Source organism: Coenobita brevimanus, chromosome 13 (genome assembly GCF_032717465.1).
Source record: "Coenobita brevimanus isolate Jiangsu-jjx chromosome 13, ASM3271746v2, whole genome shotgun sequence".
NCBI classification, from domain to species: Eukaryota; Metazoa; Arthropoda; class Malacostraca; order Decapoda; family Coenobitidae; genus Coenobita; species Coenobita brevimanus.
In genome coordinates this window covers 9,760,943-9,785,838 of record NC_136966.1, presented here as the reverse complement: position 1 = coordinate 9,785,838, position 24,896 = coordinate 9,760,943, and the positions used below count along the sequence as shown (strand labels likewise).

At 46.2% G+C, this 24,896-nt stretch overlaps 1 long non-coding RNA gene and 1 pseudogene across 1 annotated transcript; both read left to right on the top strand.

The window, feature by feature from the left end:
• Nucleotides 1-1,180: 1,180 nt before the first annotated feature.
• On the top strand, nt 1,181-2,937 carry LOC145414874 (toll-like receptor Tollo; annotated as a pseudogene).
• Nucleotides 2,938-7,557: 4,620 nt separating this feature from the next.
• LOC145416055 (uncharacterized) lies at nt 7,558-21,898 on the top strand. The gene is made up of 3 exons (XR_013900195.1): nt 7,558-7,653; nt 20,522-20,628; nt 21,831-21,898. It is a non-coding gene; the product is annotated as an uncharacterized LOC145416055 (long non-coding RNA).
• The last annotated feature ends 2,998 nt before the right edge of the window (nt 21,899-24,896 follow it).

Here is a 24,896-nt window from a genome sequence, read left to right as displayed (position 1 = left end):
TGTGTGTGTGTGTGTGTGTGTGTGTGTGTGTGTGTGTGTGTGTGTGTGTGTGTGTGTGTGTGTGTGTGTGTGTGTGTGTGTAGCCTTCAATATAATGCTAAGGTAAAAATAAATCAGCAAAAGAAGAGGTGCCACGAAGCGTCCTACGCCACTAAGGATATGACCCTCCTCCTTTTCTTCTTTTTCTTATCATCATTATCTTCATCATCATCATCTGCTTCATGGTAATCATCATCATCATCATCATCATCATCGTCCGTTGCCAGCCCACCATCCCTGTTCTTCCTTCCACGAGCAGCTGGCCTGTGAAGTGGGAGGTGGAGGAGGAAGGAGGTTTGTAAGGGATAGACCCTCCAAACACACAGACACCCTACTCCTTTCATCACAACATCCGGCGATTTAGTTTTTATCCTTTTGCGTGTTCCTGAGGCAAGCTGGGTAGGCTCTGGAAATAGATTAAAAAACATGTGAGAGAATTTTCAAGATGTAATATGAAAATAAATTGTACAGAAAAAAGTGTTACGAAGTTTCCCACCAGTATACCCTCCTCATGACGTCTGGCTCCTCCTGCCTGACCCTTCGTCCTCCCGACATGTGGCACCTCTCTGGTGTTAACTGTGTGAAGTACAGCTCCACAAACTTTCCATAATTAACCAAATAATGATTAAAGTTTTTAACTGTCTCTCGCACCACGCAAAAGCTTGAGGCAAGGGGCGCCAGCAGGTTAGAAAGTGATACATCTTCAAGTTTCAAGTAGCCAATAAACTCACGTTCAAATCTCGCAAGTGGCAGCAACCTTCCCTCTCGCGCCCCAGGAGGTTTACAAGTAGCGGTGGAGGAAGTTAGGTCAGTATGTATCTGGCATTGGTGGAGGGAGGATGTGCCACTCCTCTCCGAAAGTCGCCAGAACTTTGTAAACATAGCCGAGGTGTATGAAACATTTTTACAACTTCATGAGGCACAAAAGCACCTTCGTACTGACCCAATACAGGCCAGACCGACCCACGCAAACCATATATAACGGGAAAATGAGGGGGATTCCGTAGTGATTGTCTCAACTCTGTGCTTTGCCAAACGTGGCCGAGATGTGAGAAATACTTTTACAGCTTTTTAAGGTACAAATATACCCGTTTTTTGAACCCAGTCAAGGCCAGTCAGTCCCACAGAATACAAGAGTAACATGAAAATAGCGGTGTCACCAGCTGTGTTGTGGAGTGTGGTGTGTTGCGGCGCAGGTATGGCGAGTTTAGCGTTCACGGCTGCCGAAAATTGTGAATGGACAGTGAGGGATTCTGCGACTAATGCCATGAGAGATGAACAAGTTGTACTATCCTGTAATTTGAGGACCATCTGGAGTAACTTTGATACTAGGAACTTCTCCCTCTTCCACAGCGAACACAGTGGAGTTCAGAGTGCTGTGTAGCGATGTTATTTTTCCAGTCCTTGCTAAAAGCACGGGTATTCCAGCGACTTTATAACCTGGACTCCATCGCTGTCGAGTACTGTAAACTGAACGATATTCCACCTGCAGCATTTTGGAGTCTGGATGATATGAAAAGCCTGAGATCGAACCCACAACAGTGACTGGTGTGCCAAGGCACCTGACAGTCTAGTGGGTATGCCTCACTTACTGCAGAATACCTAGACTTCGGCCAAAACAACATCTGGAACCTGCCTAAGAGACTTTTGTGCTCCCTGCCAGCGCTGCGGCACTTAAACCTGACTTGGAACCGCCTTCAGGATGTGTCAGAGGTAGGCGTGTCTGAGAGTTGTGGGGCGCACTTAGTCACCCTCGATCTATCTGGTAATGACTTAATGTTGCTCCCTGAGGCTTGCCTGGCGGGTCTGCAGTCGCTACAGGAGCACATCTACAATACAGCGATCTCTTCATGCTGCTGACGGTGCTCTCCTCAGTCTCCCGTCGCTAAACATCCTAAACATGTCAAGTAATCGACTGTCAGCCCTCCCACCAGATGTGTGCAACTAGACTCTCAGCCTGACAGAGCTCTATACCCCAACAACAACACCATCACCGTCTTCGCGCCCGGCCTCCTATCCTCCCTCACTCGCCTCACCGTCCTCGATCTCTGTCGTTCAACCACCTCACCTGGGAGTGGGTCTCGGGTGAAACCTTCCGAGGCCTAGTGAGACTAGCGATGCTAAACTTAACCTACAACGGTCTCACCCAAGTCACACTCGAGATGTTCCAAGATTTGTCTGCACTTCAAGACCTAGATCTAAACCACAACCAGCTGTCTGTCGTGAGTGACATGACATTTTCCACTCTGGCAAATCCTACACCGCCTCGACTCGAGTTATAACAAGCTTCAGACTATCGAGGCTTGGAGCCTAGCTGGCCTATGCGTGATAGCCTCCGTGTCAGTGTCTCATAATAATCTGTCCCGAGTATCCTCAGAAGCCTATGTTAACTGCACGAGTTTGAGGAACCTACAACTCAAGCACAATTAGCTACGTGAAGTGCCTGGAGCTGTGAGGGAGGCCACGTCGCTACGAACCCCATGTCTAAGCCAGAATCATCTCTCTGGCTCCTGTCACTCAGATCTCACCAGCCTCACCGCCTTGCAACACCTGGATCTCTCAAACAACCTGCTGCGGGGTATCTGCAAATCCTGCCTGGCTGGCTGGACGATCTGGAAGTGTTAGACCTTCAAAGCGGTGCATTTGGAAGCCCTGAAGACGATGAAAGGTCAGATGGTTGTTGTGGGCTGCGGTGGTGCTGGGAAGACGAAGGGAGACCAGAACGGTGACCTGGCTGAGGTGCTGCAGGGCGCTACTTTGCTTAGATACGAGTACAAGACATTCTGGGCCAGGTTTCATGTGGTCATTCCCCTAACCAGAGACGCCTCCTCATCCTGCTTCATCACCGAGACCAAGTATGTCATTAGGAACAGCGTGTCCAGTCTGATGCCCAGCTAATCGTGGGGAGTAAAAATGGTGCCTGGCACGGTGCCCTCAGACACTTTGAAACCACCGGAGCCCTGCCGTCACCACCACAGTCACCAGGCCTTACTGAGCACCGAGGGGGATGACCACAAAACCTTCACGAGTATCAACACCATCCACTTCTCCTTCACAGCACACTCCTACACGACTACTCCTCCACAAGGGGTCCTGGCTGCCACATCTACACCATAGACGAAACAACGCCAGCTGTACCGCCTCCTCCACCCCCTACCACCATCACCACCACCCACCGAGCAGCCATCACCCTACATCACCCCCCCAGTCATCACCACCACCCGCCTGAGAGACATCCAGAGAGACATCAACATCTCTCACATGATCGCCACTGCAATATTCAACAGCAGACGTACCTTCCCATCCCTCCACGCCTTGCCATCGAGCAACCCCGTCGGTTAAGGAAGCTCCCTAACACTTCCTCCATAGCGATTTGTTTTTGGATACGGGTAGTTAATATAATTTTGTAGGTTATATGTGAAGAGAATGAATTAAATAACACGGGAGAGGATAGCATGGTGTAATACGCAGAATAACTCGCGAAGGAAGAGGTGTTAGGAAACTTCATTAACCTACAAGAGTACGGGCCTTAGTTCTTGTAGGGGGCTGTGTGTGTGTGTGTGTGTGTGTGTGTGTGTGTGTGTGTGTGTGTGTGTGATGTGCCTGACAAACTGACGTGTCTAGGGAGGTGGTGAGCGGTAGGCAAGGAAAAAAAAAAAAGCAAGAAATGGAAAGAGACGGCAATAGAGAGAGAGAGAGAGAGAGAGAGAGCAAAAATGTGAGAGATACAGCAAGAATAGAAAAAAGAGGGCAAGTAATGGAAAGAGAGAGCATGAAATGGGAAAAATGGTGCATGAAATGGGAAAAAGGGTGCATGAAATGGGAAAAAGGGTGCATGAAATGGAAAAAGAGAGTAAGAAATGAAGAGGAAGAAAAGAAGCAAAAGTGGAAGAGAGAGAGAGAGAGAGAGAGGGGGGGGGAGAAATTAGAATAAAGCAAGAAAAGAAAAAAGAGCAAGAAATGGGAAAATAAGAGAGCAAGAAATGGGAAAAGAGAGAGCAAGATATGGGAAAAGAGAGCAAGATATGGGAAAATAAGAGAGCAAGAAATGGGAAAATAAGAGAGCAAGAAATGGGAAAATAAGAGAGCAAGAAATGGGAAAATAAGAGAGCAAGAAATGGGAAAATAAGAGAGCAAGAAATGGGAAAATAAGAGAGCAAGAAATGGGAAGAGAGAGAGCAAGAAAAGGGAAGAGAGAGAGAGCAAGAAATGGGAAGAGAGAGAGCAAGAAACGGAGAAAGCATGCAGTATATAAAGAGTACGTGAAGTGAGGAGAGGAGAGAATGAGTGGGACAGAAAAATAAATGAGAAAGAGTGACACGCTAGCAAGAAATGGAAAGAGGATGCAGTAAAAGAGAGAAAGAAAGAAAGGGAGGAAGAGGAGAAGAAAAAAGGGTAGTAGAGGAGTAAATGCAAACAAAGTGTTATCTTTATCCCCCGCTGGCAGAGGAAAATATATCGCTTTAAACAAAAAAATGTAAATCAATAACACAGGGAAACAATGTACAGTATATGAAATTCTTGTCATCATCATCATCATCATCAGTAAACGAAATATTTGTTTACCGGTAGCTTCTGTCACCTTCCCTTCATCATCATCATCATCACCCACAGTAAAAGTAGCATTTTTGTAACATCTGCCACCTTACGTTCATCATCATCATCAGTGAAAGTAACATTTCTGAAACTTTTGCCACCTTACGTTCATCATTATCACCACCATGACGATGGTGGTGGCGGTGATGGTGGTGATGATGATGATGATGATGATGATAATTTGACAGAACTGATGATAACTGACGAGTAATATATTGAAATAATTATACTGATTTGATGATGATGTTCATCATCATGATCATGATGGTATAGAAATGAAAATGATGGTAATGATGGATATAGTTATGACGATAATCATGATGATATGTGGCCATGAGGTAGTGATGATAATGACGAAGATGGTGTCGGTGGTGATGAAGGTGGTACTGATGACGACAGCGGTGATAGTGATGATTACAGTGATAATGATGATGATGATGACGACGAAGGCAGCTGTGATACATGTGATTAAAGTGGTAATGATGTAAGTGATGATGATGATGATGATGACGGCAGTGGGTATTGATACAAATGATTTCAGTGGTGAAGATTATGTAAGTGATTATGATGACGACGGCAGCTGTGATACTGGTGATGATGATGATGATGATGATGCATGAGTAAAAAAAAAAAATGAACAAAGAAGATGCCTACAGTCCTCGTCCCTCTTTAAAAAAAAAAAAAAAAATGATAACTAAAAAAATAACCAATCCAGTCCAGCCACCCTGTCTGCTGTCCTCTGGTGCCCTGTGAAAGATGGCCTTGTGTGTTTGTAATGGGGTCAAATAAATATATAAATCAGCCTTGGATTCTTTTTATCTTCCAAGAAGGCCTCGTAGCTCCTCTTCCTTGGCGATTTATATTCCAAGAAGGTCTCGTAGCTCCTTTTCCTTGGCGATTTATCCTGGACACCTCAACATTAAAACAGAATAGCTGACATACGAGAGGAAGCAGAATATCGAAAAATAAGTCGCAAAGGAAGTGGTGTTACGAGAAGTACAAAGCTAGCTAGAAATGGTCATTAATCTCGTTGTCTAAGGGGATATTTTTGTACTTTAACACTTTTTTTTAAGCGATTAATTTTGCCCATTATATCTATGGATTAAGAACATGTCAACTATAAAAAGAGATACCGTAAATAAACTATGGTAAAATACTAGGCTGTAACATGCAAATTAAATCGCTACAAGGAAAGTGTTAGGGTATCCTGTGTGAGTAGGAGGAGAAGGCAAGGAGGTGAAGGATATGGAAGAAAAAGAAGGAGGGGAGGAAAAGGAAGAAGAAGGAGGGAGGGAAGGAAGAGGAAGGAGGGAGGGAGGGAAGGAAGAAGGAGGGAGGGAAGGAAGAAGGAGGGAGGGAAGGAAGAAGAAGGAGGGAGGGAAGGAAGAAGAAGAAGGGAGGGAAGGAAGAAGAAGGAGGGAGGGAAGGAAGAGGAAGGAGGGAGGAAGGAAGAGGAAGGAGGGAGGAAGGAAGTGGAAGGAGGGAGGAGAAAAGAGGAAGGAGGGAGGGAAGGAAGAGGAAGGAGGGAGGAGGGAAGAGGAAGGAGGGAGGAGGGAAGAGGAAGGAGGGAGGGAAGGAAGAGGAAGGAGGGAGGGAAGGAAGAGGAAGGAGGGAGGGAAGGAAGAAGAAGGAGGGAGGGAAGGAAGAAGAAGGAGAAGAAAGAGACTGAAAGGGAAAGGAAAAAGGAGAAATTAATAGAAGGAAGGAGAGGAAGACGATGAAGGAAGAGGAGCAGAGAGGAGAAGAGGTGGCTGGCTGGCTGGGGGTTGTCCTCTTCACTACACCCTTTCTAAATTAGTCATGAGGAGGAGGAGAAGGAGGACGTACAGAAGATGAGACGATGGAGGAGGAGACGAAGGAGATGAAAGGGATTGCGAGGGATGAAGACGTAAGGGAAGGAGAGAAAGGAGAGACAAAGAGAATGATAACAAAGAAAGAAATAACAAAGAACAAATAACAAAGAAAATTAAATAACAGAAGAACATGGACTGACAGCTAATTACACAGTGTCTGTCAAATCCACTATCCACTCACGTGATGTAGCACTACTCCAAGGTGATTCAAAAATGAGTGACCAGGAAACCATTTATTACGCTGGGTGGTAATCATATGACTAAATGAAAGCCTAATGGTTTTAAGACTTTCCAAGCAGATATGGGCCACCGGGTTGGGGTTTACTACTAACATTATGCTACTCATGGTCAAGAGACTGGTTATTACTGCCTTGAATGTACGGACTATTTCGCCTAGCCCCGGACCCCTACGTTACTGATTGGGTGATAAATGGAACAGCCAAGGTATATAGATAGATAGATAGAATAATAATAATAATAATAACAATAATAATAGTAGTAGTAGTAGTAGTAGTAGTAGTAGTAGTAGCAGTAGTAGCAGTAATAATAATGATGAGATGATGATGATGATGATAAATAATAATAATAATAATAATAAAACCATGTTCATTCGATTATATTTATGAACAAAGCCAGGACTGCAAGGGTGTGAATGATGTCTGGGTGAGTTTTTGTATTGGGCACTGCGTTGTTACTTCTCACATTCTTTTTCGCTGTTTCTGCATCACATTTCACCTCATCCTTAGCCGAGAACAAAATTTAATGGTTATGGTGATCTTGATGAGGAGGAGGAGACTGATAATGATGATAATGTTGGTGATACTGATGATACCGAAGTAGATGATGATGATGATGAAAATTGGATCATGATGAAGATGACCAAGATGATATTGACAACGATGATGATGATGATGATGATGATGACAGTGACTATGGTGAAGTTAATGATGAATATGATGATAATGACGCACAGGATGTCTAGCTGCACAAGCCTGATAGTAACACCGGAAATCTCAGCGCAGTGTAGTGTCGGTGTAGTGGTGGTGTAGTGTCGGTATAGTGGTGGTGTAGAGGAGACTGGCACCTCGTCATTCCCGCCATCGTACACAAGGAGGCGACATCCAGACCTTTACAGCCGTATCGCTAAAGCTGTGTACGCCAGTGTGTAAGTATGCCCTCAGTCACTTCACCCCGATGACGTCCTTCCTTATATTTTATACTTGCTACCGCCAGACGATTTTATTCATCCTAGAAATGGTCTTGTGAAGCGATAAGGAAGGTCGATGCGCCTGACTCTTCCAGATCAAAAGTTTAATAAATAAATAAATAATAATTGAAATACGCGTTACTGGATTTAGGAGATTTATACCTAAGTTGCCATCATGCAGTGTTCTCTTCATGAGGCTACCATCGAAGGATTAATTCAACTTACAGTGGGTGTTAAGGTGTGCAGGAGTCAACTAACGCTGTGTCCTGTTGGAAAAGTCTCCCCTGCGCTGACTCAAAGTGTTCGGAAATGGAAGAAAATTATTTTAAAAAAACAAAAAAAAAAACGCAATTGGTTTAAAGAAGCCAGCCTCTGAGGGTCAGTTTTAACGAGATGTTAGAACAAATACTGGTGTATTACATTCCACTGTACATAACGCGATCACAGCGGGTAGCAGGGTCAGACTTCTGCAATTTTTCATAAATTTTAAGTGGTCTCAGACTTAATGCATACCTTTCCTTCGCGATTTTAGGCCTAACTCCTTCAAAACGATACAATTATAGATAGATAGATAGACAGACAGACAGATAGACAGGTAAATGTATAAGTTGTTGCTGCTATCTGATGAAATTGTTCAGGTGAAGGGAGATCTACACTGAAGAGGTAATTGAAGGTTATATATGACCAGTCCAATCAGTCTATCCTAAGGTGAATGCAAGTCTATGGAAGTATTAACTGATAAATAAGAATGATAAAATCGAAGTGAAGGTTAACAGAATCAACCTTTAACCCCTTGACTAAGATTACGTATATATTTAATCTTTTAGTGTCATTTTCAGACGATGTGAATCAACTCAAGCAAGATATTACGAAGGGTATGGGTTTGATACATCCTGCACTATTTCCTTCACCTCTAGAGATCCTACTTCAGCTGAACATGTCATTTAGTACCAGCAAAGAAAGTACAAACACATGAATCACTCGCGTTGCAAGAGCTGTGTGCTGTGACCAAGGAAGCCAGAAACTCTTGCATTTTTGGTAGGATATATTGACTGTAATGATTCCGTAGAGAATATATGTTTCCCTATATATTACCTCTCCTGTTTCACACCTACATCTCCTTGTTGATATATATATATATATATATATATATATATATATATATATATATATATATATATATATATATATATATATATATATATATATATTTATTTATTTATTTATTTATCTAAGAGAAGCTTAGAATGTTTCTCTGTTCACAGAAACTAAAGTTCGCCTAATGTTTCACCTTTTGTTCTTCTCACTGCCGTTTTCTGTCAATATTCCAACGGCAAAAGACTCATGATACATTTTTGTCCCCAGAGATGATGCTCTTTGATCTGATACATCAAGGAGTACGTGACTAACATTCCCTAGATATACAGACGCACTGGGACCGTATGCCAATTTGGCTCCTAGGTTTAAAAACTAGACATAGGACAGTATATATAAACTTTCCTAAGCTAAATTATGTATAAGATTGTTTGTAGTTTGTCTTCACTTTACGGCTACCATGAGCAATGCGAAACAAGAAGGATCATCGGAGAATACATCACCGTCACTTACTAGTTGGTGTGAGGGATGAATATTTTGGCTTTGCCCTGTTACCGAAATAGAGAATTGTTTGAAGGTAATTAGAATTATATTGAAACTAGCACTTTAGGTTTAATGGGGTCAGGCAGTTCACTATAATGACGTATATTGTACCCTTGATGCCACCAGACGCCTTTACTAAAGTAAAAAGAGGATTTTCAGACTTAAGGAGATTTATATAGCCTTTACTAACCTTACGAGAGAGAGAGGGGGGGGAGGAGGGATCTTAATGTTAATAATAAAGCAAGTAGGTAAGAAGATTAAAATGTAAGAGGTCATGGATGTGGAGAGGTTAAGGAGGCAAGATGGCGCCAATATTTACAGAATTTTGTTGGCGTGTGGCGCATTCTGTATCGCACCGGATGCACTTCCTGGCGTCAGCTAATCTGGATGTAGATGATGACTTTCTTCTCTGAGCTACAGCTGTTCTACTACGTGCTATGCATATCACATGTCACCACTTTAGCACCAATACCCACCGTCCATATTGAATACATGTCAACCTGTCTCATACAGGACTGATGTATTGGTATTAGCGGGGGTATTTTTACAACATGGCTGTAGATCGGTAGATCTGGTAGATCGGTAAAGTTTGCTATTATGAAATTCAGATCCATAAACTCTTCCCTGCTCCAACGGGGATTTGAACCTGGGTCCGTTCGGACTGCAGACCACCTCTCTACCGACTAAGCCACCGACTCTAACGACTGAGGCAGTTCACTATAATGACGTATAAAGAAGCGTACATTCTGCAGTTCTCAGAGTTGATGCCGTCAGTGGCGTGTTGTGTGAAGTTGGTTGGTAAGGTGGTTGTGGAGTGTAGTGCTCGAAAGCCATGTTGTGGGGGAGCAAAGAGAACTTGAGGTGCGATTTTAAGAAACAGATGTTACAATAATCTTGGATGGCTTGCTAAGTAATGTTATGGGTCTGTACGAAGGAGGGTGTCTTGGGACCTTGTTTGGTTTATGTATGGTGTGATTGTTTCTTGTTTCCTGAGGTTGGTAATGAAGTGTACGTATGTGTACTAGTTGTTGTTTGTGAGGGCCTGGATGTCGTGTGCACATATGTGTTTAAGGTGAAGGTTGCTGATGTCATATCATGTGCGTGTAGAATCCTTTCTTTTCTAGATGTTGTTATGGTTCTAATTTGGAGTGATGGGAGTCATGGTGTGGTCGAGTAAAAATAGTCTACCTCTGCAGACAAGCTTGTTTTATAGACTCAGGGCGTGTTGATGTAAGGTGACTTGCGTTGGGCAGTGGTCTACGAGAATGTCTGCTTGTTGTTTGTAGGAAGGGATGTGCTGGGTGTTAGTAGTGCAGGGGTCTTGGAGGTGCTTGTTTGTGATTTAGCGATGATTTTAAGTGTTTTGCAGAGCCCAGAGGGGTCTATAGAGTGGCTGGGTATTGTTACAAAGGCTTTCCAGTTGTTTTTTTTTTCTTAGAGTTGATGTCAGTTTCGTTGTTTTAATGTTGGAACGTTGTGATGGCACCTTGTGTGTGTAGCAGAAGGGAGTTGTGTTTAAGTGAGTCGCGTTGTTTTATGAGGCGACTAATCTTCGGTATAAGGTTTGGATTGCTTTGTCTTCTTTAGCCTCATGAAATATGGTGTTTGTCTGCATTAAGTATCATGTAACATTTCTTGAGGAGCCTATCCATCATGATGCTGAAGTGATGTTCTGTTTCTTCGGCGAAATTTGTCTAGTCAACTTTCTTTTATAATCAGTAATTGATGTGTGCTTCCTCTGGTTTGGATTATTTTTTTCCTTTTTTTCTTGTGGTGATGATGATACTGATGATGATAGGAATGGGGCTTGAATGGAGTTTGGGTTCTTCCTCCAGGTGATGGTGCATGAAAGTTTGAGCAAACAGAATGTGATGTCTGGGGAGACGGGGGAGTGGAGTGCATGGCATGGGATGTTGGTGTGTAGCAAGGTGTACAAAGACAAAAGCCGTGTCGTGAAATTTGGAGAAAACCTCTGCTGAAAGGCTCAAGTTTTGGTGCGTTCTGCATCGTGTCATGTGGACGGTTGGTAGCACTGGCATGAGATGGCACTTGCCCCAGGTGGCCAGCTTGTGGATGCCAGCATATACATTGTTTTTTAATAAGCGAAATAACTCTATGTATTGTGTTCCTCCGACTGCTACTTTTACTTGATATGTGTGAGCAGTTTCTCATCTGTTCTCTTTTATACTGTCATTTCAATAACAATGAAATTCAATTAGCTAAATAAGCGTCCTGAAATCCGTTGTCTTTCTTTATTCATTTAACTTGTACTGAGCTGAATTTGATAATTATTATGAGCTGTGACTGTCATTGTCTGTCAGTGTTATCTAGAGAGAGAGAGAGAGAGAGAGAGAGAGAGAGAGAGAGAGAGAGAGATGGATAGATAGATACATAGATACATAGATATATGGATAGATACATACATACATACACACATACATAGATCCAAACTGCTCTTCATATGAGGATAGAGTTACTGTATAATGATAATCGAATATTTTGTTATGAGTGACAAAATGAATCCCACAGGAAGGAGTTCGAACACATAATCCAGAAGACCGAAGTTCACCCACAACTCTTCGTGTGTTTCATTCTAGGTGCAATTCATCTCCTACCGTGTTAACATTGCTTGCAGGTGCTGCCTTCCATTGTTGTGTTTTTCCTGGTCCTGCAGTGGTGTGGCAATAAGAGTGCGATCTGAAACTTGACCTTTCTCTGCTGTGCCTTCCTCCCGAACTCACTTAATTCATCTTTCTGCTGTTCTTACACCGAGTGTTTGAATTATCTGTTAGGGATTCTCTACCCCTAAATAAAGGTAGATCCTACCCTCCCTCATCTCCCTGGTAGTTGGATGCATGTTGCTTGCCCTCCACACCAAGGTATATACTAGGCCTGCTTGATGTTTTGTGCTAAAGTGTGAGATGAAACGGCCAGACAATCATCGCAGTGGCGAATATATATCACATTTCGTCTCTCGGACGCAATATTTCTCGTTTTGTTTGTTGTTGTTGGATATTTGCCTACCTGTTGTGGGACACGGGCAAACTAAGAGCCCGTCAGTGATAAGCAGAGAATAAACGAGAAAAAAAAAAAAAAAAAAGGGGGGGATGAGTTGGACCTAGAATAATGACGGGGGATGGAAGCAGCAGTCAACGAGGAGGAGGATAATCCCGTACAGTTTGGAGGAGCCTTTGAAAGGTTGCATTGCCAGTGGCCCTAGCAGCATCGTACACATCATTGCCGGAGCGACCAAAGCCCTCTCCAGGGGGCTCTCGAACAAAAGCGGTTGCAGGGCAGTCGAGAATGTAATGGCAGAGGGGTTCAGCAGACCGCTCGTAGCAGTTGGGGCACTGTTCAGGGTCCAAGTTGGCAATCTGACAGAAGCAAAGGAATCCCATGCGTAAACGCCGGAGCCTAAGAGATAATTGGGTAGGCCTGGAGGGATCGAGATGGGGAATATGATTTGGCCGCTGCATACCAACTGGCCGAGCGTGAGCCGTCGGCAACACATGGGCAATGGTCGTCCCTTGTAAGTTCTGTAATAATGCCAGCCACAGCAGAGAAAACTCTGGAAGCACTGGGCCGAAGCGGAAACGTAACATCAGGGAGTGATGTAGCTGCACGTGCAGCAGCATCGGCTAGTTCATTACCTCATATCCCAACATGCCCAAGTACCCAGTGAAAAATCACAGAGCCACCCCACTGCTGGATGAGGGAGGACACTGTAAATATGGCAGTAAGTAAGAACCGGTGGGCAACTAGAGAGAGAGATGCCAGGCATTGAGGGGAGGATAGAGAGTCAATATGGAGAATGACACGTCTTTGTCGATGGCTATAGGCATGGCGCAGGGCACCGAGAAGAGCCACTAGCTCTGCCCAAAAGGCAGAGAAACCCGTGGTAATGCTCCAGGATTCAGTATGGTCCCCATAAGCAAAAGCAGCTCCTGCTGAACCATCGGACGAAACAGAGCCATCTGTGTAGTAGACTGCTGCATCAGAGGAGGTGAGCGCAGCAAGTCTACCGAGACTCTCCTGCCGAAGGATGGCCGGGATCGAGTGGCGAGGCTTCATGTCGGTGGGACTGATAACGGTGAATGGGGGAGGCGCCCAGGGTGCAGGAGGTTCGTAGCCTGGACATACCAGCTCTGGATCTTGGCACACCTCTGGTGCCATACCTAACTTGTGAAAGAGAGCTGCCATGACTAGAGCCCAATCCCGAGGTGGGGACGGGTCTGGGGGCCTGCTAGCCAGGGATTTGAGCAGAATGGAGACATGTAGTGTCGGGTGAAGATTCAATAAACGATGCGTCTCTGCCAGTGCACGCAGTGCGATCCAGTGGGTGAGTGATGGAAACCCACTCTCCAACCGTAAATTGACCAGTCGGGTTCAGCATGGAGCGCCCAGCATAACCCGAAGGGCGTCATTTTGGAGTACCTCCAAGGACTGGGAGATGGGGGAGGCCAGCCCTGGGAGGCAGATCACACTGTAATCGACTAGAGAGCGGACTGCGTGGACATAGAAAGTATGCAGAACTGCGTACGACGCCCCTAAGCTGTGACGAGAGAGGTAGCAGAGAGCAGAAATGTGGGAGGCGGCCCGCTCTCGTAAGTATCTCACGAGTCGGGTGAAAGTTAGCCCTGAGTCAAAGTAGACCCCCAGATAGCAGTGCAGCATGACAGGCTCGATGCAGTGGCCACCCAATGAGAGGGGATGTTTGGGAGGGTGGAGACCGAAAGGTAGGCACTTGGTCTTCTAGAAGTTGACTTTCAGCCCAAGTTCATTACACTTGTTGTGCAATCTAGAAAGAGAGGTGGGTGCCTGGGTGAAGCAGTCCTTCCTCGAGAAGACCAGTCCCAGGTTGTCTACGTAAACAAGCAGTGTCACGCCGGGTCCATAATCAACAGTTAGATGTCTCTCAACCAACACACTGAATAACAGGGGGCTAAGAACGTTCCCCTGGGGAGTGCCACTGGGATGATGATAGAAGGGAGATAGTTGCCCCTGAAATCTAACCCCTGCTGTCCGGTGAAGAAAGAAGTCTCCCACCCACAACAAGAGTCTACCTCCTACTCCCCTGTCGGCAAGGGCTGCCTGGATGACAAGAGGGCTCACCAGCTCGAAGGCCTTTTTGAGATCAAGGAAGACAGCCATCCCCCGTCCACCTCGAAGCTCTCCAAGGAAGGAAGCAAGGCAGTGAGACGCACTCCTGCCAGGATGGTAAGCAAAACTCCTCGGGTGCAACAGTCCCAGACACCAGGCAAGGCGAGCACACACAACCCTCTCCGCTGTCCTAGCCACACAGCTAAGCAGCAAGATAGGGCGCATGGCGCCGGGATCATGAGGTTTGGAAATCGGGTGGATGACAGCTGTCTTTCATGACCTCGGCAAATGGCCCTCAGACCACGAGTGATTGAGAAGATCAAGGAGATTGGTCCTCCCACATTCTCCGGCATGGGACAGCACGGAATAGATGAGCCTGTCAAGCCCTGGTGCAGTGTCTCCTCAGCGTTGCAGTGCTTTGAGTAGTTCCCCACTGGTGATAGGTCCATCAGCGGGGTCAGGCCTTTTGCAGGTTGCCTGAATAGCTGCAAGACGAGAGATAGACAGCTGCACCTGTTTGTCTCAAACGGACTGCGGGAGGTTGTGGGATTCTGAATGATCTGAAAAGTGCTGCGCAAGGCGGCTGGCTTCAGCGGCTGGATCAGGGTGAGAAGGCGGTTGGGGAGGGCGTGGATCAGAGACGGATCGGATTTTCCTCCACATCTCACGGAGAGTGGTGTGAGAATCCAAGGACCTGCACCATCTGATCCACGCCTCCTCTTTGGGGCAGCGTTTCTCTGAGACAACGTGTTGCATAACAGCTGCAAGGTACCAGCGGTGCGGGGATGTACAGTGCTGCCAGTACTGCTTTCACGCCACGTTCAGCCGATGATTTAGTTCCCTGACCCTGTCGCAGTAAATCCAGCCGTCTCGATAGCGCTTCGAGGATCAGCACTGTAGCAGAATGGTAAGGGAAGCGGCTTGTGCAAAAGCACTGGCAACTTGATCTGCTCTATCCTCGAGGTCCGGGGGAGTAGGAGAGTCCTGAAAATGGCTGTTAAAGCCCTGGCAAAGGCAGTCCAGTCGGCCTTGTCGAGGTCCCACCTAGGCTGGGGGGTGGGAGGGGCACGAGCAGCAGCCTAATGTCAATGGCATAGTGGTCGCTGGTTAGGCGTGGGTGGCGCGACCATCGTACCAGGCCGGCAAGGGGGGAAGATGTAAAAGATAGATCCAGGCGTCCTCCCTGAACATGAGTGGGTTCCGTGAGGTCATTTAAGAGAGAGGCACAACTCATCTCCTCCAGAACGAGTGAAAGGTGCCGTCCAGCCTCATTAGGTGGAGGGGGTGAAGCGAGAAAGGCACGATGGGCGTTAAAATCGCCCCTGATAAAGGCAGGACTGGAGACAGCGTGCGAGAACAACTCCCCCACATCGAGAATACCCCCCTGGCCTTTATATATGTTGTACACAGTAAGTGAGGAGGATGCCAGGTGCAACATGACACCCTGCACCTCCACACCCAGTCCACAGAAGGGCAGAGGGTCACAGTCGGTGCAGGGGATATGCTCTCACACAAGTATGGCACATCCTTGTGTGGCGCTGCATTCATGAGGGAAGAGATGGGAGGCGTATCCCGCGAGGTGAAAAGAGGAATTGCTATAGAACAGAGTCTCCTGCAGGAGGAACATGTCGGGCTGGTCCCTGGCAGCTGCCTCCTGCAGAAGGGGGAGCTTATGCTTGATCCCCACACAATTCCAGAGTATTAAGTGGACCCCCCTCATTGATCTGGGGAGGCAAGGGGCTGTCGTCCGGCAGGGAGGGCGGGACCTCGACCACCATGTTGGCTGCCACTGGTGCCGGCTCTTGCTCTGGTGGAGGGGGAGGAGGGAGAGTTTCCTGAACCCCCTGGAGTGGGGAAACGGTGGATCGAGCCCGTGCCCTCCGCGTCGGGCTAGCCGACCTGCGTGAGAGAGGTCTGGCAGTGTCTGATTGGGGTCCTGGCATGTGGGCTGGCAGAGGGGCGTTGCTCTTTTTCTTGCTGACCGCCCGATCTATGATCTGGTCGATCATGGCGGAGACTGGGGTTGTGGAGCAGCTTATCCCCAGGCACTGGGAGAGGCCCTCGACGATGGCCTGTGCTATTTCTCTCCCCAGCATGCAGAGCTCCTCCAGGGTAAACACTGGTTCTTGCTGAGTTGGGGCTTGAGGGGGGCTGAGAGTGCTGCAGGCTGGAGGAGTCGGTGGCTGCGAGCTTGGGCAGTGTACTTCGACAGAGGTGGTGCCCTTGACGAGAGCAGTTGGTGGAGGGGCTGCTTTCTCGCAGCGTGGAGGTGAAAGAGGCGCGGTTGGCAGAAGCGGGAAGTCTGCCTCGTCCAATGTGGGTGGGTGTGGCTCGTTGGGGCGGTGCTGCTGCCCCCATATTAATGTGCCTGGAGGGGCTGGAGTCAGACTGACCTCCTGTTGCTCCCGCACCCATGCAACCTGCTTCTCGTGCCCTCGCATGACTCGTGTTCTGGCAGGGCAGCCGGGGTGCCAGGCGTGATGCAAGCCTGAGCAATTGGGGCACTGGGATATCACTGGTTCCTTTGCCTTGAGTTTGGCCAGACACCGCTCTGTGTCGTGGCTGCCGCTGCAGATGCCGCACACTTCGGGGAGACGACAGTTGGCCCTGTGGTGGCCGGATCACTGGCGACGATAACATCGGAGCGGTTCTGGGGTGTAGGGGCGAAGGTGGAATGTCCCCCAATTGTCCAGGTCCAGGCATGGCACTAGACAATGACCTGCACTGTCTCCTCCCGCGTGTGCTGGTTCCGGCAGCCTTGGCTTCCTCTACCAGGCTGTTTTGCAGGAGAATCTCGACAGGCATGCGCCGAGGATATCCCACGACGGTGTCTTTGGTGAGCACCTCTCCCCGCTGCAGCTCAACAATTTTCACGAGCGGGGCCTCTTCCTCTGCGAGCGCCTTCAGCTTCAGATAGGCAGCCTCTTCGTGCAGGATGAGCACACAGCTTTCATCGCGGCATGGGACATTTGAGATGGCAAGCCCGGGCAACTGGCACTCTAAGGCTTGGACTGCATGATAGCTGTGGTTGAATCCCGGTTGGGATGAGACGCGACAGTCTGGAAAGTTGGAGCTGGGTAGTTTGGGAGTTTGGACTGAGACCGAAGAGAGTGTTGCAGAGGGAGGCCGTCGTGGTGCCACAGCCTCCCGTGGTGCCACAGGCCTGGATGCAGGAGGAGGGGCGTTTCCCTGCGCCACTCACCGTCGTTTGCGTGCCACAGTGATAAAACCGTCAGTATCAGGAGAGACAGGAAAAGTGGCAGCTCCAGCAGGAGAATGTGCAACTGAGGGCTCGGCAGGAGCTCCTGTGCCATCGGGCGCACCCAAAGCATCAGTTGAGGACAGTGTAGTGGTGGTAGATGCCTGGCGGTGTGGGTGCTCAGAGAACGGGGCAGAACAGCAGGCAGCACCTGAGGTCTCAGAGGTGTGATGAGGAGGAGGAGGAGCCGAAACGCCGTCCTCCATTGCCTCATGGACACGTGCAACCTTGGCTGCACGTGCCGAAGGGGAGGGGGGGGCTGAAGCAACAGCCCTAGCATGGGGAACAGTCCCCATAGGCCGAGAAGAGGGAGGAAAGACAGAGGCGTCGCCAGACGTTGATGAGTGGGAGCTGGCATCTGAAAGACGCCACTCCCGCTTCGCGCCTGGCATGGCAGTAGGGCGAGACGTCCTCTGCACAGGAGGGGGTTGACGGACTTGCCCTGTGGGCTGGGGGATCTGAGTCCTCCTCATGTCCTTGATGGACAGACTCACAGACAAACACACACAGACGTCACTCACACAGACACCCAAACAGATAAACCAACACACACTCTCAGCACAAGAAAACAATAAACCCAAAAAAATCCGCCAGGTCCCTACAGTGACGGGCTACCTATGCTCCCCGCCCTCTAAAGGGCGACGTAGGAGGCCCCGCCACCGCCCCTTTCGGGTCTTCCCTAATCTATCAGAGCCGCTCTCTGCGCTTCCTATAACCAGGCCCTAATGCCCCCCCTCTCATGGAAATGCCCTAATGGCACCCCCTCAGGGTTCGGCTTCTTACCACGCTGAGAGACATTAACGGCAGCCGGAAAAAAAAAAAAAAAAAAAAAACAGTCACACACACACAAGCAGCAGGGTCTATCTGTCAGGGACCGAGTCTCGCCAAAAAAACGAAAAAAAAAAAAAAATCACCCTCAGTAAATGAGGTAGAAGTCCCGCAATGCAAAAAGCAGGAAAAACTCCCGGAAATCTTTCTCAGTAAATGAGACAGAGTCCAGAGCTCGAGAGAGACTGGCCGGAGGTCTGCTCACGTCGAGAGCTAGGCAGGGAGTGATATATATTTCTCGTGAATCAATGTTAAAAGCTTCGGAATATCCTGGGTTCGTTTATACCGCCAAGCCATCAAAGCAGATATGAAGCTTGAGGAAGACAGGCTAGCCAACCACGAATATGTAACTGTGGTAGAGCTCTCATAATGTTTCACTTACTTTATCTTCTGACAAAACAGCGACACGACTTTTGTCTTTGGCTGTACATGTTGTCGAACTGTGGTTGTCTTGGTTGCGTTACCACCAGGAAGTGTTTTTAGCATTACTGTCCTCAGCAGCAGGCGAAGTGGGTGTTTGTGGTAGATGAAGGAGCTGAGGGTTGTATTGCAGTAATAATGATAATAATAATAATAATAATAATAATAATAATAATAATAATAATCTATCTATCTATCTATTGCCAGACGCCTCAATCCCGTTTGGGGTGGCCACAAACAAATCGCCTCCAAGTCGCCCTGTCCCCCGCCATTTCACTGCCCTGCTCCCATCTCACACCCCCCTCTCTCATATACCTCTCCACCCCATCCTTCCATCTCATCCTCGGCCTCCTCCTCCCTCTTCCCCCCCTCCACCTCACTCACATACACTCTCTTCGTCAGTCTTTCACCCTCCATCCTCTCCACATGGCCAAACCACCTCAGTGTGTTCCTCATAACGCTTCCTATCACATCCACATCCACACCACAACGCTCCTTTATATCCTCATTCGTCAGCCTGTCTCTCCATGTAACTCCACAGGCTCCTCTTAAATAACTCATTTCCACTGCTCTCACTCTTGACAATAATAATAATAATAATTAATAATAATAATAATAATAATGATTACTGTAAATATTATTATCATTATTACAAGGTGCACTATGGTCTACACACACACACACACACACACACACACACACACACACACACACACACACACACACACACACACACACACACACACACACACACACACACACACACACACACACACACACACACACACACGATAAAGACTCAGTGGTGACATTCGTGTTATCAGTCATCCTGTCATCAGTCATGCTTCTACCTTTCTTTTTCCGACACCTCTCTCTCTCTCTCTCTCTCTCTCTCTCTCTCTCTCACACACACACACACACACACACACACACACACACACACACGATATTACTACCTGATACTTCATCATTTTGTGGTCACTTACGACATTAACATACTCAGTGCAGTTATAAGTTTACTGAAGGAGTTTTGCAAATGAAGCTGAAGTTAGTTTATGTATTCATTTATTTATTTATTTTATTTATTTATGTATTTATTTATTGCTTCACCCTTTGTTGATCCCTGGATAAGTATGGTAGATAAGGAATGCTGATGTGGAGAGATATCAACGAAGGAAGTTACAGCTGGACTGATTATCATACTATTTGGTTTAATGTTGAAATATTTCCCTCATGCACAGTAGGTCCAAAGACATTCATTCAGTGGGTCTCCGATGATACTGGTAAAGATATTCGTATAAGCTGTGATGTCCCAAGAAGGTTAATTTACTATATTATCATTTGAAAATTTATATAAGTCCGGACTGGGATGACACAAACATGCCACATAATATACACCTTCATCTGAGCACACTTACCAATGTGCAGTTGAGTCATCGGACAGTTTTCAGCAGCCATCGTCTGTGGTGTCATCGTTTAGCGTGAAGTGTGCACCTGTACGATTTGGAACAAGTGTACAGGAACAGAATGGGACTCTTATAAGGATGGTAAAGGTGTTTAGTTTTTCCTTCTTTCTCACAGATCCAATGGCGCTCAGCTGCTCAAACACACTCGTGGCGTGCCTGGCCATACTGGTTGTGTTGTTAGTGTTCAAAATGACCGTGATGGCACTCCATTATAGGCGCCAGGTATTGTACACCCTGCCTCTCTCCCTCCTTATCTTGCCTCTCACCCACCCTCCCTGCCGCTCGCTCACCCTGCCTCTCACCCACTCTGCCTTGCCTCTCACTCACTCTGTCTTGCCTCTCACCCTCCCAGTCTCTCACCCACCCTTCCACTCAGTAACCCTACCACTAACCTTATCCTGTCCTGCCTCAAACTCATTATTACTCCCACCCACCATGCATCTCCCTCGCTGTTTTCCCTCATTCACACTGTTCTCCCCTCCACCCGTTGCTGCTTCACCTCCCAGCTTGCCTTTCACCGCCAGTCTGTTATGCCCAATACAAGGACAGCAATAAGGGGAATTACTGAACCGTTTATTATAGTGACAAACAAGACAAAAGGTAAGGATATGAGTTGGGTTCTTGGTGACTTAACGCCTCACTAGGATGGTGTATTTTGGTAGTTTTCCTGGTGCTGTTGGATTATTTTGTTTAAGTTAGGAAGCTCGTGTAAACCATTCTGACCGAGCAGACCCATCAATCGCAGGCAGCAACCATCTCTGCAGGGTCATCCCATGCAGTGAACTCATTTCCCCTGCGGCTGACAGCACCTCGCCACAGGCAGACGCGGGGAAAAGTGTGAAGGTTTGGTTCCTGTGTGGACACCGAATTTGCGTCTCTCCACCCAGGTAACAGGGGCACCATAGCAGGCTCCTTTTCACTTCTTAATTTTGTTATATGGTTACCACCCAGCGTTGTAAATTGTTTCCTGAGTTGCAGGGAACCATTAAACCATTAAACTTGTCACCTGAACTGGAAAGAAGAGTAACAAAAAGTGACACTAAGGAAAGGGAGAAGGAGGAAGAAAGGATGGCAGACAGAGACAGAATGAGAAAGAGGAAGGAAGTAGTGGGCAGCATTACATCAAGTGAGTGGATGATGATGGCCACCACCAAACCATCTTTTGTACTGGAGTTTATGAAGCCAGTAGTTCACCCTTCCACTTCGAAAAGTTTGGCATGAGCTTAATATAATCGTGTGAAGTAAGTAGGACTGAAATAAATAACACGCAATGGGACTGAAGGTGTTAATAATGTATATATAAAGGGAAGCAAGAGTAAGGCAATGGGTGGGCAGAAGTGAACACCTTACTGTATGTGGGAGCGAAGGGAAGCACTGTTGCCAACACTTTTTGTCAACACTTTTTCCTTTTTTCTTTTTTTCAGAAGAGAAACTGGATAAAACCAACACCAGATTCCAACAAGAAGGATGAGGGAGAGTATTTGGATCCACTGCCTGCCCCCAAGAAAGAAGCCTCACCTGAACACATCTACGACGAAGCCTCGCCTGAACACGTCTACGACGAGGTACAAGATGTTACAAAAGAAGCCTCACCTGATGACCACATCTACGAGAAGGTGAATTAGGCTGGGCATCTCACCTCCACCAGGGCATTACAGCATTAAAGAGAAAATAAACACAAGCAATGCTGTCGCTCCAACACAATTTGTCAGATTAACAAATAATAGAATACTAATGCCTTATTTTTTTATTCCTTGGCTTCTTTGAGTGTATTACAGTCATTTTTGACATGTATACTTATTTGACATAATCACCTACGTTCGCTGGAAACAATGAATGCTTCATAATTCAGAATGAAGTATTTTCCTTAATTATGGCCATTGTGTAAATGCAAGTATATTTGTATATTTCTCTTGCTAGTAACACAATATCAACAGCACCTGTATACTGGACTGACTTTCATCTAAAGCAGATGATTCGAAATTTTCATGGCGTAAAAAAAAAAATTCATACCACACCTTTTTTTTTTTAAAGGTACTGGACATATGCTAACAATAAAGGATAATCCAAAATGAGTGAAGCTGCAATAATTCCACGGTCCTTGAACAATATCTATCATGAAAATGTGTACGTGTAAAACCTAACAAAATATAATTATATATAATATAATTATATAAAGATTGGAACACGACACTTTCCCCTCTTTAATTTAATCACAAACAAATTTTCTAGGTAGCAGTGTCATTATACTCCTATTTCCTTGGCAGGTATTGATTAGGAAGTGTCTCTTTCATGCACTTCCTCTCCTGGGAAACATCCAGCCACCCCCAACCCAGACACAGTATCTCATGCACTGTACACTGAAGGTTACCAGGTTCACAGCAACTTCATTTTGCGGAAATTTATTAAGTAGAAATTGGGAAAGGTCAGGTATAATCTCACTTCTGTCTTAGTTGTTAAGGTTTATAGGAAGCGTAGGTATAATCTCACTTCTATCTGTTAAAGCAGAAGGAAGTGTCAGGGATAATCTCACTTCCGTCTTATCTGTTAAAAAGAAAGTGTCAGGTATAATCACACATCTATCTTAGTTGAAAAAAAGAAAGTGTCAGGTATAATCTCACTTCTATCTTATCTGTTAAAGGAAAAAGAAAGTGTCAGTTATAATCTCACTTTTATCTTAACTGTTAAAGGAAAAAGAAAGTGTCAGGTATAATCTCACTTCTATCTTATCTGTTAAAAAGAAAGTGTCAGGTATAATCTCACTTCTGTCTTATCTGTTAAAGTAGAAAGGAATGGTTAGGGATAATCACACTTTTATCTTAGCTGTAAAAAAGAAAGTGTCAGGTATAATCACACTCCTGTCTTAGCTGTTAAAGTAGACAGGAAGTGTCAGGTATAATCTCACTTCTGTCTTATCTGTTAAAAGGAAAGTGTCAGGTAAAATCACACTTCTATCTTAGCTGAAAAAAAAAAAGAAAAAAAAAGAAAGTGTCAGGTATACTCTCACATCTGCACTAGCCCTTAGAGGAGGCTGTGGCTGCAGAAAACACCTATGTTGCTCCAGCCACTCCAGCACAAAGGAAAGGCGTGGGATGGGGCTCTGTAATACCCTGAACCAAACTTCACAAATTAAATCCCAGTCTGAGGCAGGAGTCAAACCTGAGCCAGGCGGGATTACACGCCAGGTAACTGCTGACCCAGGAAGAGTATTTCCCTTGACAACCAGCCTACACGGAATTTTGTTGCCTAATAAATAAGTAAACAAACAGGAAATGAAAAATGTCACCTGTCACTAAGGTAATACAAGTAAACACAATTATTTCCGTTCGACATCCTCCTAGGGTGGTATGTGGTGGCGAGCATCATCCACTCACTTGATGTAGTGCTGCCTACTTCTGTCTTCACCTGTATCGTTTTTTGTCTGTCTGCCTTCTTGTTTTCCTGTTTCTCCCATCTTTTTCATCACTTTGTATTGCTCTCCTTTCCTTTCCAGACGGCTTTACATAGAGTGACAAGCCCAGTGGTTTCCTGTAAGCCAGGAAACCGTTAACAACTCTGGGCGGTGTTCCCTACGTGCCAACAAGTGGGTTGGCGGAGGGTTAGTGTCCCTTCCCGTAAAACAACTAGCTCAAAGACAAACAGCCACCCCTTACGGCGTCTGGCTATAGATAGATAGATAAGCAGACAGATAGACTTCCTCCTAGTTTGCAAATGGGTCCATTATATGTAAAGTAATTCAACCCTGACTGAAAAAATTTGGAGATAATTTACGCTCACGGACACACTGCTATTGACCGTAAGTGTGAGGTCAAGACTGGGCGATTCGCTTCTGTGATATTATCATAGTTTACATTAATATTTAACTTGCTCTTCAGCTACAAAAAGCGTATATATATGAGTGTAAGTCAAAAATGCAAACAAATGTGATTTCTGGGTTTACAATACATAGGAAAAAAGTCCTGAAAATAACATAGTACTGCACCTAAAACATCAGCAATGAGAGCCGTATATGAGGGAGGGGGGAGTGAGCTGGGGGGAGGGCAGCCAAATGGTGAGTGACAGAGCGACTTGGAGGCGTTTTGTCTGCAGCCATCCTTTGCGGGATTACGGCGCCGGGCTATAGATAGATGGATAGATAAACAGATAGATAGAGCCGTACCTCCAGGCCCCTATTCCCCTGATGAGGCAATGAAGGACTAATGGATGGATGGAACAGGATAATAAATCGCTAAGGGAGAGGCGCCACGACAACTCCTGAGCCAGAGGGAGAAGGGTCATCGCCACTACCGGATGGCCACTTGACGTTCTGTACAGGATGTCGGGTCTGAGTCACGTCGCCGCCTCTCCGACCCTCAAAATAATCATCTTTTTCATGTTTTCCACCAGTTCAGCTTATACGTTGACATTCTGCTGCTCTTGGAAAATTTGAGGAATGTGCTTGCTTTCAAACAACAACAATAACAACAACAGTGAGAAGAAGAAGAAGTACA